Here is a 19,301-nt window from a genome sequence, read left to right as displayed (position 1 = left end):
ATTGCTGCTCTGTTTCTTTTCAGATTTAAAAATTTACTTTCCAAATAGCAGTCTGTAGTTCAAAGCTTCAAATAATAATTACCTCTGTGAAATGTGAAGAAGTCCTTAAAAGGGTCTGCCGGTTTCTGTGCAATCTTTCACAGAGTGAGCAGTTGTATATCCACTGATAACCCAGCTGCCGAGGAACTGAGTAAAGCCGGCTCCAAACTTCTCAGCTGTTGACAGGCTTGACTTGCTGAGAACACTGGTTAAATATAGCATGCGCGAGCTCAGCTCCCCAACAAAGTCATTGCTCTGACAGTTTTGTGAAGGGAGCAGAAGAAGGGAAACCTAATCTCAGAAACCAACAACACCTAGCAACAGTTGAAAAACTTTTAAACAGAAGTTTGGGTGGGAGATATACAACGACCTCCAATTTCTGCTGATCAGGATTTTAGGGAGAAGAAGCAGCTTTTCCCCTCTCTACTCAATTTCCTGCATGACTTCAGCTATTGGCTAGTCCTAGGAAAGAAAGTGGGAAAAGCTTTTTCCTCTGTATTCCTTTGGGCTGGATAGTTTTCCAGGACTCCAGTCTGTCTTGGGCTGTGGGACAAGCCACTGGGTTCTTCAAAGGATAAGCTGCCTCCATAAAGGACATACCCTTGGTTAAACGCTCAGCTGTCAGGTAAGACCAAAATAAATAACTACTTGCACTCTTAAGAAATTTGTTTCCACAAGAGATAGTTCTTATTCTGTGTTGCCTGTTTCCTTTAATTCTCACTGCTATATTATGTGATAAACCATTTAGGAATGATGATAATCATTGTGAATTAAATTTAAAAAAATTAGAAACATTATATTTTTTCTTAGGTTTTTACACATTCCTTTTTAAACAGAAAGATTGGTACGATGTTTAAATAGCCATCAAACATTTCTGCCACATTATCACTCATAGTCAGGTAACAAAAATATAACAAAGGACACTTTCACAATGAGAATGGCTAGCAAATGGGAAGGATGTTTTCCCTAGAAGCAACTTAACTTTCATTTATTTAAACTAACTGAGCAGCTTGTGTGATACATAGGAAGAAAGTCCCATATGGTGTTTTGATTGTGGTACTTTTCACTTGTTGCTTTCTGTATCCCCTTTTGCCTGATTCTCTGATTACACTGGTACACCTTGTGCTGGTTCTGACCTCGTTATATTACAGTTGCCCTACATGCTTCTGACTAGGCACAAAATATGCCTGGGGGATCCAATCACTACGTTTACAGTTGTTGATTATAACTACACAGGAGAATTTTATGTTGATATTAAAGAAAAAGAAAGTTGAGTAATTCCTTGCTGATTAGTATAATAGATTCTTTTTTAAAAATTAAAACTAAATTTATTAGAAAAAAAGTGCTTTCATAAGTTGTTTGTGAGTGCATGTGTTCACTATAACTGGAAGGAAATTCTCCTTTTATCTGTTAGTATGTTGTCTCCCCTTACATGAGTTATCATTTAATTTTATCTGAATTAGAATGATCATGTAGATTCAACATGTGATTACATGTTGAATCTGACAAAAATTATTGCTGTACACTGCAACTTTCATTAGAATTGACACCTGATTGTCCTTCATTGAGTTTGATTTGCATATGAAGATTGCTGTTTTAAATGAACATGATAATTTGATGAACATCCTAATTTAATGATAATATCTAAGAACAAGGAATGATAGTTTAAGAGAAAATATCTGTGTCTATTTTGTAAACATAAAGAAAGAATTTACTCAAGACCAGATATGAATGAATATTCTGTTGACAAGTAAGAATTTGTATAAACTATTTCAGAAAATGTGTGCATTTCAAGGAAAACAAATCAAAGCTTATTTATCATATATTCAGGAAAATGAAGTAATACATATATTTCAGTATATATTATGTTTCCTAATTTCTGATTGCTTAATTTGTTTATAAATTAATGGAAGCTTATTATATATTATGAATAAATGCAAATTATAGTGCAAAAGATACTTTCGTATCAGAAATTGAAACTCCTGGTGCTTTGGTGAAGATGAAAGATTTTTTTTGTTTTGAAAGAGTTTTTAGAAGTCAGAACCAAATATTTTACATTTTTCTTGTTTTTATCTTAGAAGGCGTCACATTATTGGCTTACAAATATACATGTTAGGCCAAAATCTGCCATTAGTTCTAGGCATATAATTGCTTTTGGGACAGAGTGTATGTAATAGAACACAACGTTTGTCTTTGAGTAAAAACCATGTTTCTTCATGAAATGAATTTTTGAGTATCATTAATTACTTTCATGGCTGCCATATACTCTTAAGAATCAAGAACCAAACCCAAATCCACTTCCACTGTGCTCCTTCAGACTCATAGAGAAGGTTTCTGACACTGTAAGTTTTTATGGGAATGGATAGCCTCATCTTTCTCCCACAGAGGAATTGAATTGCTGACCTTGTGATTAGCAGTCCAATGCCAAACCTACACCACGAACAGCTCAGATTAAACTATGTAATATCCTCCACCATAGAAGTCCTGGTATGGTGCTGTGGGTTAATGTGCTGGACTGCAAGTTTGGTTTAACCACATGTTTGGTGGTTCAAGCTCACCAGCCACTCTTTGGAAACCCTATACAGGGCTGCTATGAGTCAGAAGCGACTCAACAGCACTTAATGACATCAACAAACAACATAGACGTCCTGGTGTAGCACTATAGGATAAGCACTGGACTGCTAACCACAAAGTCGGAGGTTCAAATCCACCAGCCGATCCTCAGAAACCCTCTATAGGGTCACTATGAGTCAGAACCGACCTCATGACACTTAAAAACAACAACATGGAAAATTAAGTTCTCTAGACACTATTCAAATCTATTCTCCCGTTGTGATCTTAGAATTCTCCTCTTCCTCTTCACCATTGTTGTTGTTAGGTGCCATCGAGTTGGTACTGACTCATAGTGACCCTACGCACAGCAGAACGAAACACTGTCCCATCTTAGGCCAACCTCAACAATTGTTGCCAGGCTTGAGCCCATTGATGCTGCCATTTTACCAATCCATCTCACTGGGGGGTCTTCCTCTTTTTCTCTGACCCTCCACCTTACCAAACATGATATCCTTCTCCAGCGACTGGTTCCTCCTGACAATATGTCTGAAGTATGAGAGATGAAGTTTGGCCATCATGGCCTCCAAGGAGCACTCTGGCTGCACTTCTTCCAACACAGATATGTTGGTTCTTTTGGCAGCCCATGGCACTTTCAACGTTCTCCTTTTCACCATAAACTCTGTTAATTCCATTGCCATATCTCACACTACACTATTCTATTCACCCTTGGGCTGGATTATAAAACTATTGCTCCTCTTTAACCCCACTCATTGCCATCCAAACTTTGCATGTGACGAAACTGATTTTCCTAAGCATTGCTATGCACGTATCTCTCCACTCTTTAGTTATCTTCTGGGACTTCTAGTTGCTGCCAAACACCTAGGCTGCATATTTTGAAGACCTTTTATCTTCTGGCACCTACTTAACTTTTCCAGTCTTAGTTCCCACTACTCAATAAAGTTCCTCTGCTTCAGATATTTCAGATTATTGGTCATTTCCCACATATACACAGTGTACATTGTGATGCCCCATCATTGCTCATGTCACCCCTCACCTGCCTGAAGCATCTTTCCACCTCTCTTCCTGTAGAGGTCCTGTCCAATCTGCAAGACCCATATCAGTGTCACCCACATTTGCTATTATTTCTTTTCTTGGTTTAGTTGGGTGCTGTTAGAATCTAGAACACTTGGAGCAGGAATTACCTCTTAAAATCATAACAAATATATGAAGTCCATTAGGTGCAAGTCATTGTTCTAAGCATCACTTGGCTTTGAAGATTTTCTATCCCTGCACATTATGTATGCTCTATTAACATTTGTGGCTTTTGATTTCTGGAGATGAGTATGTGAAAAAGTATGCATAAATATAAGATCAGGAAAGGGAACTGTAAGTGTGGCTGATAGCTTTTTATCTCAAATTTCTCAAGGAGAGTCTTCTTAGTTTGACTCATGGACTTGATTGTGGAGATGACTTTATCAGAATAAAATACAAAGCAGGGATTTATCAAGACCGTATATAAACATGTAAACCCTGTACTGGCACTAAACCTCTAAATACTATAACTCATACTTTTATCATTTTTGGTCTCAGAACCTATTTGTACCTTTGGTAATACTGATGTAGATCATGGCTCCTTTTATTTGTGGTTCATGGGTTAGAAAAATGTGTGTCTTTCCATGAATATTAAAATATAAAAATAGTATATTATGGTCCTTTTATTTTTCCCTGCATCGTTTAAAAGTAATTTAATTTTAATCACTAATGAAACCTGTAGCCTTACTGAGTGAGATAAGTCATGAATTATGTTTTTGAAGCAATTGTTTCTGCATCCACTAAAAGGTAAGCTCTGTTTTTCTATTTTAAGATGGCTGAGCAGGTTAAAATTACTCTTCTAAATTGAGGTTCCACAGAAATCACTATAGGGTTTTTTTTTTTTTCCAATGAAAATTTTGAAATATTCAGTGTATTCACCATATAATGGTTTTCCTGTCATTAGAGTGTTCCTTAGAAATGAAACTTTGCTGTAAAATACACTTTCTGTATTTTTCTTTTCTGGAAAATGAGCATTTTCTTCATAAAACAGGTGCTTTAAGAGATGGAATTTTGCAAAGACTTTAATCTACATTTTCGGTTATTTGTCTCATCTTCTTATTTCTCTAGACATGTGGGTTTTAGAAAAGCAATCATGGGAAGTGAGGGAGCAAGCTTAGGTTAGTTTGGGATATATGTCAACACAAAGGTTTAAAAGAAGAACAATTGATTAGAATTTGCTAGAAAAATGACATATACAAACTTGGTGAATGTTGTACCTTCATTGTTTATAAATATATAGCAACAGACTGAAATATAAGCTAGTAAAAATATATTTTGTTTCTTTAAATTTGTATTGAAGATAAAACAATAAGGATCCATTCTTTGGTATGAGGAGGAAACAAGAAGGGCCAGTAGCAGAAGCAAGCCAGATTGTCTGGATTCAGATTGTGGCTCATTGTGACTTTGATAGATGATTCTCTGTGCCTTTGTTTCCTCTTCTGTAAAATAAGGATAGTATTACCTTCCTCATAGAGTTGCTTTCTTTGGATCTTTTTATTTTTTTGATTGGTAAAAATATGAGGGGTTTCAAAAAGTTAGTGGCAAATTAAATGAAAAGATAATGGAATTTTTCCACAAAAATTTTGAAACTCCCTCATACATAGAACAAGCCATACAGCAGTTCAACAATTTTTAAATGTGCAGTTCAGTAACATTGGTTGCATTCTTCCAGTTGTGCAATCATTCTTGATATCTTTTTCAAAATTATTCCTCCACCAAGTACATATATTCAGTGCAGTCTAAGCAAAAACACTCTGCTTTCACCTCCATCCCATCCCTCGTGTCATAGCTTTGAAAATTAGATGAGTTAGTAAAGCTTCAGTTGCCTGGAAGTTTCTTCAAATTTAAATGATTAATGCATTATTATTGTTGCTGTTAAGTGCTGTCAAGTCAGCTCTGACTCATAGTGACCCTGTATAGGGTTTCCAAGGAGTGTCTAATGGGTTTGAACTACCAACCTTACAGTTACTAGTCCAGTGCTTATTCTACAACATCACAACAGGACTCCATTGCACTATTACCATGACTACATTATTATCATGCCTTAAATGTAGTTCTGTTTATCTTTATCTTTGTTGAACATGGAATGCTTAGATACAGATTGTTTTTGAATTCGACTTCATATATCTTAGGAAAGGCAAAAGAATGTATTGTTTAAATTTGGAATCCTGTTTGGGACATACTTTGCTGCTGGGTACTCTAAGCAGACAGAGTTTGAATGGCAGCCAATAATTTTGTGTGGAATTTATGTTTCAAACCCTCCCTTATCACTCATCAGTCTGCTGTCTTATGGAACCTTTACCAAAAGGGCTAAGACATCACCCACAGCATCGACTGTTCTATGGGTTCTATATTTGCACTTGGAGATAAACTGTGTTTATGCTCAGTCCTTGGGTGTCTCTTTTACAGATGACTATGCCGGGTAATGTATAGCAAGAGAGAACTCTTTGCTATATGCAGGGAGGGGGATGCATTATTAAATTTATCATTCTTTATTTCTTTCCTTAGATGTTTTATTTTATTTTACTAACCTAGTAACAGATAAAAATGAAAAGACCAAAATAGGTCACCTCATGCTAGCTTTAACCTTAACAAATGGAAATGAATTCTTACTATTCGTTGTCCTTAATCATATTCATTCTTTTTAAACATAAACAAGCAAATTATATTCCAAGGAAAATCAAAACAAAAGTGATGTATCATAAAACATGTATGTATATTCTATGATGCTTGATATCTCTATATTTAAATACAAATACAGACAACACACACATGAAAATAAGTAAAAAATGCTGCTATCAAATCATAGAAACCTTTATTAAATAAAAGTATCAAAATATGAAGCTATTGTTTCTTGACATAACCTCCATCTAGGTGTACACACTTTGAAGGCAGTATCAGCATCTTTCTAACCCTTTCAGGAAGAATTCTGTATGCTTTAATTTATACCACATCAAAACAGCAGTTTTGGCATCCTTGAGGGACTCAATTTGTGTTCCTTTTCAATGTTCTTTGAGTTTGGGGGACAAAAAAGAAGCCTGATGGGGCAAGATCAGGACTGTGGGGTAAGGTTATCCAATGAAATTCTCATAGGACAGCCATTATCACCCTTAAAGAATGAACAGATTTACTGTTGTAGGACAACCCTTACGTCCCTCAAAGAATGAGCAGGTGTGTTGTGTATTCCTTGATACAAATTTCCTGGTCTATTCCTCACTAATGAAGTTTCCCATTAAAAAAAAAACAAAACTTCTTCATAATAGGTGCCTGTGATCATCCTGTGGCCTTCAAGAAAATCTATCAAGATTATCCTTTTAGAGATCCCCCAAAAGATCACCATAACCTTCTGAGATGAACTCTCTGCCTTGAATTTAATTATTCTATTTTTAAAGTTTTGTTATTATTATTATTGTGAATTGAGTGAAAGTTTTTAGGGCAGATCCTCAGTTTTGCATTCAACAAACATACACCTTGTTTCATTACAATGATTAGAACCCCTCCATGTAGCATCAGTTAACAGTATTTCTCTTTATTCACGTTAGCTCTTTTTTTTTTTTTTTTTTAAAAACACTCAGTCATGTATAATAAGTTACACCACCAAAGTGCACATTCTGTAAGTCTGCCTTATGACCGCCAGCTCTCAGTCCCTCTCTTTCCATGAATATAGATTCTTCAGCTGCTCCCTCACTCCATGTCGCTGCTTCTCTGGATAAGTTCCCGCATTCTGCTTGTGCTCTTCTCCCTTGATGGTTCTAGGGTCCTCTGTTTCTGGACTGTAAGATTAACTACTCCCACGTTTTTGTGATAAAACTTCTACCTTTACAATTGTGACAGTTGCAATTAGTCATGCTAACAATTACTCATTATTGAATTATAAGAATCTTATCCCCATATCTTTACCAGACCCCATCTAGACAAGATGAAAACTATTCAGTGAGGACTGTATCTTCGCCCACACACTGTTAAACTAAACTCCCTCTTGAAAGCTTGTAAGCCAGTTACTTCATGCCTTTATCGCCCCTCATTTTAAGTAGCCAGAAGTTAACTATTCTTGAATATCTCCTAGGAAGGTGCTGTTTTGATTGGACCTTTGTTTTGAAGGCAACCTAATTAGATTAAGACAAGTGTATTACTGAGAGAACTTATCTACAGCCATCCACTGATCACAGAGACTTGTTTAAGTATGTTTTCTTGGAATGCACCTCTGCATGTATGCAATGGAACCCTAGTAACAATACTTTTTGATTCATCTTAGTATTTACACACGCACCCATACTCACATATCTTACTCTTGTGTGTGTGTATGGCACCATAGGATAAGAGCTCGACCTCAAGGTCTGTTTGAACCATTCTGGCTCACCAGCTGTTCCTAGGAAAGTCTACACAGGGGTGCTATGAGTCAGGAACTGACTAGATGGCACGTAACAACAACAACAACTTTTCACTTACAAGGGGGAATTTGAAAGCACGGATCTTGTGGTTCAAACTGACCTTGTGGTTCAGTGCTTATCCTTCAGCACCACACTAGCACTCCATGTGTAAATATATATAGTCCTGGGATGGTGCTGTAGGACTTGCACTGGACGGCTAGCCACAATTTTGGTGATTCAAACCCACCAGCTATTCCTTGGAAACCCTATACAAGGTTGCTATGAGTGGGAACTGACTCAAAAGCACTTAACAACAACAACAACAACTATATATATATATATAATCACCCTTATAAGTAGAAAGTCTCTTACTGACACCAATAAACCTTTTCCAGGTGGTTATGGTTAAAGTTTGTCAATTTTATACCATTTTCCCAAGTTTAAAGACTGAATCTCTGAAAGATAAGGCAAGTTGATTTTTAGACTTGCTGCTTTCTAATGAAAACCTGGTTGTAGAAATAAAGAAAGGAAGAAAAAAGAATAAAAGAACTTCCTCTGCTTTTATAGAATATATTACAGAAAATCTGAGGCAGAAATATAGGACCTTCAGAAAAATATATTGTATTATTATATTGCGTATTCCTCTTTTTCCTTAAATGGCAGTCCTACTTATTAGCTAATCAGAGAAGGGAAAAGGCTGCAGAAGAATATAACTGTCTCTGTGGCAGTAACTAAGGAAGTTCAATTTCAAGACCAGGCAGCATGCTGTGGAAGAACTTAGAATAAGAAATGTCAAACCTGAATCCGAGCAGTTTAAACTGTCTGCTAACCAGCTAATTGCAGAACTTGAGAAAATCACAGCAGAGAGTGAAGTTAACAACGTTACCCAGCAGCCTGTGCCTCTCTACCCCAGAGAGTGTCGTTTAAGCCACCAGAGCACTAAGAATTCAAAAAGTTTGATTGCTTTTCCTTTTTGGGAAATAGTGTCAATGTGGAATATATTGAATGATTTATGTGATTCTTCAGGCTGTGAAAAACATACTAAAAAGAATTCTTAAAGCGAATGTAGAATTTATCTCAAATAATTTGATTTTAGTTGAGCTCTTAAACTTCAGGGATTTTTCTGTTTTGTTTTTTGTTTTCTTTTTTTACTTAAATGTCACCTACTTCCTTCACCAACACATAGATAAAAATGATAAGACTGTAGTTTCATTGGGGAAGGACCTAATATATTTGCACCTTAAATAAGGCTTTTGTGATTTTGCAATAATCTTAACTGCAATTCTCTCAAGTTACTTTGAAGAAATGTATTTTTTTGCTGCTAACTTTTGTAAAGGAGAGGTGTACAAAAGTCATGAAATGGATATTACTTTCAGAGTTAGTAAAATGTGCTCTTAAAAAATAATTTGTTTAAGATTTCAACCCCAAAGACCATTTGATAGAAAACAGTAGACTGTTTACATCACCAAGACAATCAAGTTAGTGCCAACTTACCTTATTTATCTAAAAGGTCTTTGCAAAACTAAGGTCTCTCCTACACACACATGAGTCATAGATAGCACAGTAATAGGAATAAATGGGCTTTCTTCTTCTCTGTATCCCTTTAACTTACTTATGTCTTCAGTAACTCATTTTAGGCCTTGTTTCTCTGATTGTGGTGCCACAGAACAACAGGAAAGAAAGAGGCACTGCTGAGTTCATAATGCTATTTCAGTGTGGCAGCCTAAACTAAGTACATGAGGAAATGACACCTTGGGTCTGTATTTGGAGCCTTGCAGTTACTGTGACGACAACACACACTAATGGAAAACAAAGATGGTCCACTCATCAAGGCAAGCCAGAATGAGTTTTGCCAGCTCAGATTTTTCCTAATTATTCTATAAGTCTTGAAATGTGATACTGGAGGTATTCAAGGTTCTTTGTGTTTCATTAACTGTTTAGTAAGTGACACATGCTTTAAGAACAGCCTGGCATTTGAACCAGGGAAGGGCTTTACACATAAGCTTAACTTTCACATGCTCACTTAATAGATATCATCTTCTGGTTTGGATTCCACCAAGCCAACTGCTTTGGTCACAGCCTGTTGTTTGTTCTGGTCCTTACAGAAGCCAGCTGCACTGGTAGAGTTCACTTCTCAGGGGCCCCTTGTCTTTGGATATGACATTCCCACCTTCTACATTCTGCTCATTTCATAGATCATTGTCCAGCATAGCAGGTGTTCCTACCAATGGCTGGGGCATTTGAACCTTGATTCTTACATAATATTGTATAACACACAGACACACGTGTATATATATATATATATGATATATACTGTGCATTTATATAAGGATCCCTGGTGGCTCTATAGGATAAGCACTGGACTGCCAACCACATGGTCAGCAGTTCAAACCCACCAGCTGCTCTGGAAGAGAAAAAGGAGGCTATCTGGTCTTGTAAAGATTTATAGTCTCAGAAACCCTGTATAGGGTTGATATGAATTGGAATTGACTCGATGACAGTGGGTTTATTTGTTTGTTTATGCATATATATAATTAGATATAACTATACAACTATGTGTGTATATGTTGTATTGTTGCTGCTAGGTTCCATTGAGTCTGTTAATATTGGCTCTGCACCATCCTCACCATTGTTCCATTTGAGTCCATTGCTGCTGCATATATATTTTGTAATAATAGCTGGTATATACTTGAGATGACCATGTGTCAGGTACTATGCTATACGATGAATGATTTTATTTATTTCTCATAATAATCCTTGCTTTTGCTGTTAGGGATCATTCTGTTTTCAACTCCTAGTGACCCATGTAACAATAGAACTGCCCCATAGAGTTTCCTAGACTGTAATCTTTATGGAAGAATAACAATCTTAGGTGGTACTATCTTTGTCTCTATTTTATAGATTAGAAAATGAGTCTTAGAGATGTAGAGTTATTTCTCCAGTGGAAGATTTGGAAATCAAGTTCAGGCAATTTGGCCTTATGTATCTCATATTTTCAATTCCTTTCTTGCAATGCAGGTGGTTATTCAAGGATGACCTCTACCAGATGACTAAGATATTTTCATGAAAAACATAAAATATGACACTGTAGGAATCCTTCCATTCTGAAACAATTCAATAACAGCAAAGAACAAAGAGATCCAGGGTCAAAAAGCCAACTGGGGCTCTTCTCCATGGTTCAGAATTAGAGTTTGAAGTTTCTGTGGCCAGTGGAGTTGGGCAACTCAGGAAGAGCAGGGGCTTGGGCCTTGGAATGCAGAAACTCTTTCACAGTTATTGATGGGCAGTGGAGTTCTAGGTTTCTACATTTCTTAGTTGATTCCCTGGGAGAAGATACCATGGAGCATTTGTTTTTTTGAGCTCTTGTGGCTATTATCATAGCTAGGTTCTTAGATGCCATGGAGTTTTTGTCTGTTGTTGGCTCCTATTGAAAACTCAGAATATCACTATCTATTGCAACATTTGAAATGCTTTACAGGTTTTCGCCTTGGTAATAAATACTCAGTTTGAAAAGTGGATTCGAGAAGGTGTGTCTTATAAAATATTTATTCTAGCTGTTGGTAGCGATATTCCTTCAAGAAGCCTTTGGTAGTGTGTGTTTGTATTTGTTGGAGGAGGGAGTGGAGAAGGGGACAGAAAGTTTCATTTCACATAAGAGCTTCTTATTGGCTCCCATCTTCTTTGTTTAGGTAGTGAATTGCAATCTGGCAACATGTTGTTCAATTAGAAAAAAAAACAGAGAGAGAGAAGGAGAATTTGTTATTGTTAAGCAGGGATTCCTTAATCTATCTGTCCTTCTTTTAACCAATGGTTTCTTAATTGTGGAGCAGCAGCCTAAGACATTCTACTAGATATTTTATTTAATTTTTTGTCTTTATTAACTTAAAGTTCTAGGTATTAATTACCTGGATATTTGGGAATCATTGGAAATTTTGAGTTTCTATTTATATATATAGTACTTAACTTTTGAAATGTCTGAGGTAAAAGCAGAGCAGTTTTAATAAAATTTGATAAAGCAGATAATGCTTTATTTTTTCTTATGCCAGTGGGCAAAAATACTCTTCCAGTATTTCATTGATCCCCAAAATAATGTCCTGGAAGGTGAATATTTTGTATGGAGTAAACACATGTATCAGAACGAATATCCATCTTCTGAGAAATTCTGTTCTATAAGTTAAAAACATAGTATCTTGTCACAAGCAGCACCCTCCCTCTTCAACATACACACTTCATGAGTTTGTATGTTACTGGTCAAGTACTATTACTTACCTTATTTTTTTGTTGTTAACTTCTGTTGGGTCGATGCTGACCCATAGCTATCCTGTATAGTGTTTCCAAGGAGCAGTTGGTGGAGTTGAACTGCTGACCTTTTGGTTCACAGTCCAGTGCTGATCCAACAGTGCCACACTAGAAGTCCCACTTACCTGATAGGCTAATCATAAATAGGCTAAGCAGTTATACTATTTGCTTGTGATACAGACCTATTTGATCAAAAATAGTGGAAAAAAAAAAAAAAAGGCAGAGATGCATTAATTCCATTAAGGCCTTCTGATTAATTGATATGATCTTTCTTGATTTCCTCGCCAATAATTACACTCAGAACTTTCCCTTTTTCTCTTCTTTCTTAATGTAAAAAGCTGTAAGAGTGTCAAAGGAGGGAAGAAATTAGTGTTTTATCCTGTGAAGACAGAGTTTTACTGGATGGCTTATGGAAATTATATATATAATTTTTTTTCTCATTCAATTATTCTAAATTTCTCTTGGCAACAAAACTGAGTGATAATTTTCACATTAGCCTTTAGCTAATGTCCTCTTAAATGGAGGTTATTAACAATTTATCATATTCATTTAAGAGTTACATAAAGGTATTCTGTAAGATCTTCTAGTTCTTTTGGCACTTCTCTGCCTGTCCTGAGGGGAGCAGGGATGGAGGCTCTGAGTCTCACACTGTCAATGATGACATAGTCTGGGACCACCCAGACCCAACAGGATTCCAAACTCACTTAGAACTATGAGATCATCTAGTCTTGTGATTTTTAACAGTCCTGTGCTTCAGAATCATGTTGAGTGCTTTAAAAATGCATATGCCTATCGTATTCTCTAAGAGATTCTGATTCAAGTTGGTCTTAGAGAGTGTCCATCTATTAGTCTATTTGATAAACTCCCCAGTTGATTGCAACGTGCATTCAGGATTGAGAACCATCTAGTACAACCTCATCAATCTAAAGATGAGATTCCTAAGATGAAAGAAGATCAGCCACTGGGAGAAGTCATACAGTTACCTGGGGTAGAGTCAGGTCTGGAATTGAACTCATCTGAACCTTGGTACTGGACACTTTCCACACTTTGCATTTTCTGTGTCTCTGTCTCAAGTAAGCTATCAGGATCATTGCCTATGATCCTTGACTCCTTCCTGGGTTCATTTCTTTGGTTCACTTCAATTCTGTACAAGAATCAAAGAGGTAGTGAGTGGTGGTGCTAACTCAAGTTCTCCGAGTCACTGTCTGATACTGTTTCTATTACATGAGTATAATGAACAATGAAGTGGCTAATACTTAATGATTTCTATGTCTTAGGCACAAACAGCCTTATGAGGCAGATACTCACATGCTTTACAGTTTACACTTAAGAAAGTTGGAAAATGTAGCATATATGAATGTAGAGCATATGAGAGACCAGTCCAAGGCCCCAGAGAAAGCAGGTGGAAGATTTGATACTTGAGTCCAGGCAATTGGACTCCTCAGCCCATGCTCTTGATCTCTTAATCACTTTGCTATTCTGGAGCCCATTGTGGGAATGCAAGGTGTTGAATGGCAGCTGCTCCCTTGTTTGAAAATCACGGGTCTAGTGGCAGTTGGCCTTCATGCCCTGAGATTCCAGTAACTGCATTTTCTGCTTGACTACAGAAAACTCACTATTTTTAAAGGATGTTTCAAGGTGCTCAAATTTCCCCACTGACTTTGTTTCTTCTGTCCTGTCTTCCTTTTCTCTTGGATCCACCTAATATTATTTGCCTTACTTTTGGGTACATGTTCTCACTTTTCCATAGAATTTCTAACTACAAGCTCTACTCTCCTATTCAGATTCTTGACTTTTTCCTTAACCTTGTCAGTCTGAGTTTCCTATTTTCCATGATATTTCTCTGCCTGGAATTTCATACTGGATCCTGTTGCTGAACTTATAGTAACCCTACAGGTCAGCGAAGAACTCGTCATAGGGGTTCCAAGGCGGAAGTCGTTATGGGAGTAGACTGCCACATCTTCCTCCTATAGAGCAGCTGATGGGTTGGAACCACTGATCCTTCAGTTAGTAGCCAAGCACTTAACCACTGTGCCAGTAGTACTCTTGCACTTTAATACCACCTTCTAACTTCGTTCATGATATTAGCAATAGGAAGGGATCAATCATTTCACTTTTCTTATACCAGTGTTAGAAACAAATGAGTCTGTCCTATGAAACAGTAAGTAGGCCACTCATACTCTGAAAACTTCCAAGTATGCATTTTTAAAGTAACATGCATAGAATTAATTTTCTAATTGATTATATGAGCTTGAAATTGTACAGAACAGGCTTTATCATACGCTGAGAAAAGCCTATGTACATTATTTGGTTAAATGAACCTTAAATCAGTAGCTGTCGAGTTGATTCAGACTCATGGTGATCTCATGTGGTTAGAGTAGAATTGTTTTCAGTGGCTGAGTTTTTTCAAAAGTTGATTACCGGGCCTTTCTTTCAAGTGCCTCTGGGTAGACTTGAACCGCCAACCTTGTGGTTAGTAGTTAAATGCTTTCACCATTACCCAGGGATTCTAGATGAACCTTTTTGCCATTAGGTGCTGTCAAGTTGATATCTACTCATAGTGACATCATGTATCTTAGACTGTGTTCTTTAGGGAAGCAAAATCAGTGATATATATATTACTATATGTTCGAAACTACCAGCCGCTCCGCGGGAGAAAGATGAGGCTTTCTACTCCCGTAAAGATTTACACCCTCGGAAACCCTGTACAGGGTCGCTATGGGTCGGAACCGACTCGACGGCACTTAACAACAACAACAACAACATATATCACTGATAATGTAAATGTGGCACTGTAGAATAAGGTGTCCTGGTGTGATGCTGTAGGTTCTCGGTTCAAACTCACCAGTTGCTCATTGGAAACCCTATACAGGGTCGCTATGAGTTGAAGCCGACTCAACGGCACTTAACAACAACAATAACTGAAGGATAAGCACTTGACTGCTAACCACAAGGTCAGCAGTTCAAACCCACTAGTCACTCCTCAGAAATCTATACAGGGTCCCTATTAGTATGAACTGACTCTACGGCGCTTAACAACAACATACACAACACACACACACATTATGGTTGTGTAGTGGACTGCTTGCTAACTGCAAGGTTAGCAGTTCAAGTCCACTATGTGCTCCACTGGAGAAAGAAGAGACCTTCTACTCCCCCAGAGATGTATAGCCTTGGAAATCCCATTTACGTTTACTCTGAGTTAGAACTGATTCAACCGCACACAGCTATATGTATGTATTTGTTTTTGTTATTAAGTGTTATGGAGTCAGTTCTGACTCATAGTGACCCTGTATAGGGTTTCTGAGGAGTGGCTAGTGGGTTTGAATGTGGACCTTGTGATTCACAGTCCAGTGCTGGTCCTACAGTGCCACAACAGGAGAGTCTATATACATATGGTGATAGTTGTATATATATGATGATTGAGATGATGGTTGTGTAATAGAGTTGGTTCCTATTCATAGTGGGAGCAGAAAGCTTCATCTTTTTCCCACAGAGCAGCTGGTAGATTTGAACTGCTGATGTTGCAGTTAGCAGCCAAATACTTAACCCACTATGCATCCAGAGCTATATATATACACACACAGGAAGCATGGTGGCTTCATAAGATAAGCACTGGACTTTGCAAACCCCAAAGTCCAGGGTTTGAGCCTGCCAGCTGCCCTTCATGAGATAGATTAGGCTTTCTGCTCCTGTGAAGAGTTAAAGTTCAAACTTTGAGTTGGAACTGACTAGATGATACTTAACAATAATAAATATATATAAAGAGAAGTTTATATCAAGGAAGAGCTCACACAGTTGTTGCTGTTAAGTGCCATTGAGTCCGTTCCGACCCATGGTGACCCTGTATAGGATTTCCGAGGAGTGGCTGGTGAGCTTGAACTGCTGACCTTGCTTTTCAAACCGACTTTGCGGTCCAGTGCATTAACTCCCAGCACCACACCAGTACTCTACACAGTTGTTGTTGTTGTTATGTGCTGGTGGGCAAATTCCAAGTCCATAGATGATGTTGTTGTTGTTGTTAAGTGCCGTTGAGTCAGTTCCTACCCATAGCGACCCTGTACAGGGTTTCTGAGGGTGTAAATCTTTACAGGAGTAGAAAGCCTTATCTTTCTCCCGCGGAGTGGCTGGTAGTTTCGAACCGCTGACCTTAAGGTTCGTAGCCCGATTCGTAACCACTACGCTACCAGAGCTCCCTTAGATAATAGTAGGTAAGAATGATGACTCTCAGGGTTGGCAGGCAATACAACAGGCCACTTGCTTGAGTCAGATTAACAAGCCAGATATGGGATCCAGACCCAGCAAAAAGTAAGCAACTTTGCCTGAATGGCAGCAGACCCAAGTCCTGAGGAAACCTCTTTTCAGTTGATTGGCTCCTCGTAGCAGATCTCATCATGGGGTATTACTACACCTTAACTACCAACATACTGAGAATCCTGGCTCAGTTAAGTTGACACAAAACCTTAATGTCACACCATGTAACAGAGTACAATTGTCCCAAAGAGTTTTCTAGGTTATAATCTTTATGGCAGCAGATCACTCACCTGCTGGTTGGATTCAAATCACCATTTTTTGGTTAACAGTCAAGCACTTAACCATTGCAATACCAGGCCTCTTTTCATGAACAAGATGAAAGTTGCCAAGGCAAATATTTTAGCCCAGAAATCTAAAAGACAGAAAAAAAAGATGAACCGTGATAATTATTTTGTGATAAAGTTACATATAAACTAAAAAACATTAAAGTGACATGGAACTCTCATTAGAATCACCTTACACAACAAAGTGCTTAATAAGTACGTGTTAAATTGAATCCACCAAGTATCATGAAATGTAGAAAGTAAACTACTAACTAATATCCACTGATTGAATAGAACACAATTTTTCTTTGATACACACGAGAATAACAGTGGCTGATTATGTCTCCTCAGTCGCCTTTAAATCTTTAGTACTCATGTATTGCTTTTAGAACAAAACAAATGAAATATTAACAAACATTTTAAATGTACATTATTGTACATTATACCACTAACTGTGGAAGCTGGTTTTGGAGCTCTGATTAGCCTGGCATTAAGTATTTTTGTTACTAGGCTAGAACTCTTATTGGCATACGTTCAACTATTACCACAAGTCTAATTGCAAATATTTACCCCTCATCTTTTCACTCATGCTCTGCAGAAGTTATGAAAATAAATAAAACTGAGCTCTTATTGTGGCATATTATCTAGAAATGCTCTTATCCTCAGAAGTCTGTTTTGAAGTTAGGATCACTCCAGTCCCCTACAAATGTAAAGCAACAGCTGCCATTTAATGAATGTTTTGCTGACAGCTCCAGCTGATGAATACCATTGAAGTTTCCTATCAGCATCAATATAACTCACATTATCCCAAAAGGAAATATTGATTATAGTTGACTTATTTCACCATAACTTTCTTTCCCACATCACTTCCTTCAAATTTTATGATGGTGTTATTTACATCTTCCAGGGAATAAAGTCCCAGTGGAACACATGTGTTACTGGTGATGTATTAAGATGGAACCTCACCAAAATGAGCACATGAAACACTGAGCTCAAACAGAGGAGAGGACGAGGAAAACCAGATGGAAGTGACTTGTGGATTCCCAGAAAGTGAAGGATTTTGTCCTTTTTTTAGAGAGAGATTAGAGAAAATCAGTGAGAAAGATGATAAAACTAATACAATGTCAGAACACCAACTATAATGCTAAATCCCAGAGTCCTGGCAAGAGGTCTTTGTCTACATCTTGTTTCACATTTAGTATGCATCATACACTAAATATTTTTTAACACTCATGAGTAAGACACTGAGCTAGGGAATGAGTTACAATGATAAATACTATACTATCCTGGTTGGAGTCCTGATGTGGCGCTGTGGGTTAATGCACGAGACTACAAAGCCATTTGAATTGCAAGGTCGGCTGTTCAAGCTCACCAGCTGCTCCTCGGAAACCCTATACAGGGTCGCTATGGGTCAGAACAGACTCGATGGCACTTCACAACAAACAACAACAACATCCTGTTGTGGTGCTTTAAGATAAGCACTGGACTGCAAGTTTGGTTTGAACTACCAGGTCAGCAGTTCAAACTCACCAGCGACTCCTCAGAAACCCTAGACAGGGGCACTAGGTGTGAGAACTAACTCAGTGATACTTAACAACATCTCTACTCTCTAGCAGTGGTTATAGGTAAAACCAGTAGAAATTTCAATGTCAGGTGACTTTTAAATTAATGGTATTGTGGGAGCACAGATTTTTTAAAAAATGTTTTATTGTGAATTATATGATAGTTTACATGTTTACATGAGAGAACTTTAGTTTTACATTCATTCCATCGTATATCATTTCATTGCCATGGTTCCAATCCCCTTCATGCATCATCAACTGACCAAAGGGTATATCCTAGAAACCCGTCCCCTACCCTCCCTCCTCCCCCCCAAGTCTTTGGCCCACCAGCCCTCTCCCTCTCTGGATCCTAAGTCCCCAGCCACTTCATCACTCCACATCATCGTCTCTGTCTCCATCTCAGGGATCTCTGGTTCTCTGGGTAGGGTCCTGCTCTCGACTCTTCTCCGTTGATGGTCCTAGAGACCTCCGCTCCTAGACTGGTGAAATAATTGCTCCCTTCCTTGCTATAAAACGTCTACCTTTGGACTTCTAACCCTCATATTCAGTCCTGATAACCATTATTCACTACAGTATCACGAGTTACCTATCTGTATTTCATTTCATCAGCTCCGCCTAGACAGATTGGATAGCACTCACTGGAGATTCTGCCTTCCTCTATGCCCCCTAGCTCTAGGTTCCCTCTTGAAAGCTTGTAAGCCAGTCACTTCTTGCCTTTTTAGTCCCCCCACCCCCATTTGGGTATCCAATGTCCAAGTTGCCCATCTCTGCCCACTCTGTGTGTGGAGGGGGTGGGAATGTTTCTTGCT

General features: G+C 37.9%; 1 protein-coding gene across 1 annotated transcript in view; it reads left to right on the top strand.

Annotated features, from left to right (window-relative positions):
* Positions 1 to 299: 299 nt before the first annotated feature.
* The window catches only part of FILIP1 (filamin A interacting protein 1), a 332,875-nt gene continuing 313,873 nt past the window's right edge, over positions 300 to 19,301 (top strand). Inside the window, exon 1 of the mRNA XM_006835763.1 lies at positions 300 to 664. The gene's annotated coding sequence lies outside the window, so the exon portion shown is untranslated. The remainder of the gene's footprint in view (positions 665 to 19,301) is intronic.

Source organism: Chrysochloris asiatica, unplaced genomic scaffold (assembly GCF_000296735.1).
Source record: "Chrysochloris asiatica unplaced genomic scaffold, ChrAsi1.0 scaffold00019, whole genome shotgun sequence".
Taxonomy (NCBI): domain Eukaryota; kingdom Metazoa; phylum Chordata; class Mammalia; order Afrosoricida; family Chrysochloridae; genus Chrysochloris; species Chrysochloris asiatica.
Note: the sequence above shows the minus strand (reverse complement) of the source record. Positions and strands in the feature narration are given on the sequence as shown.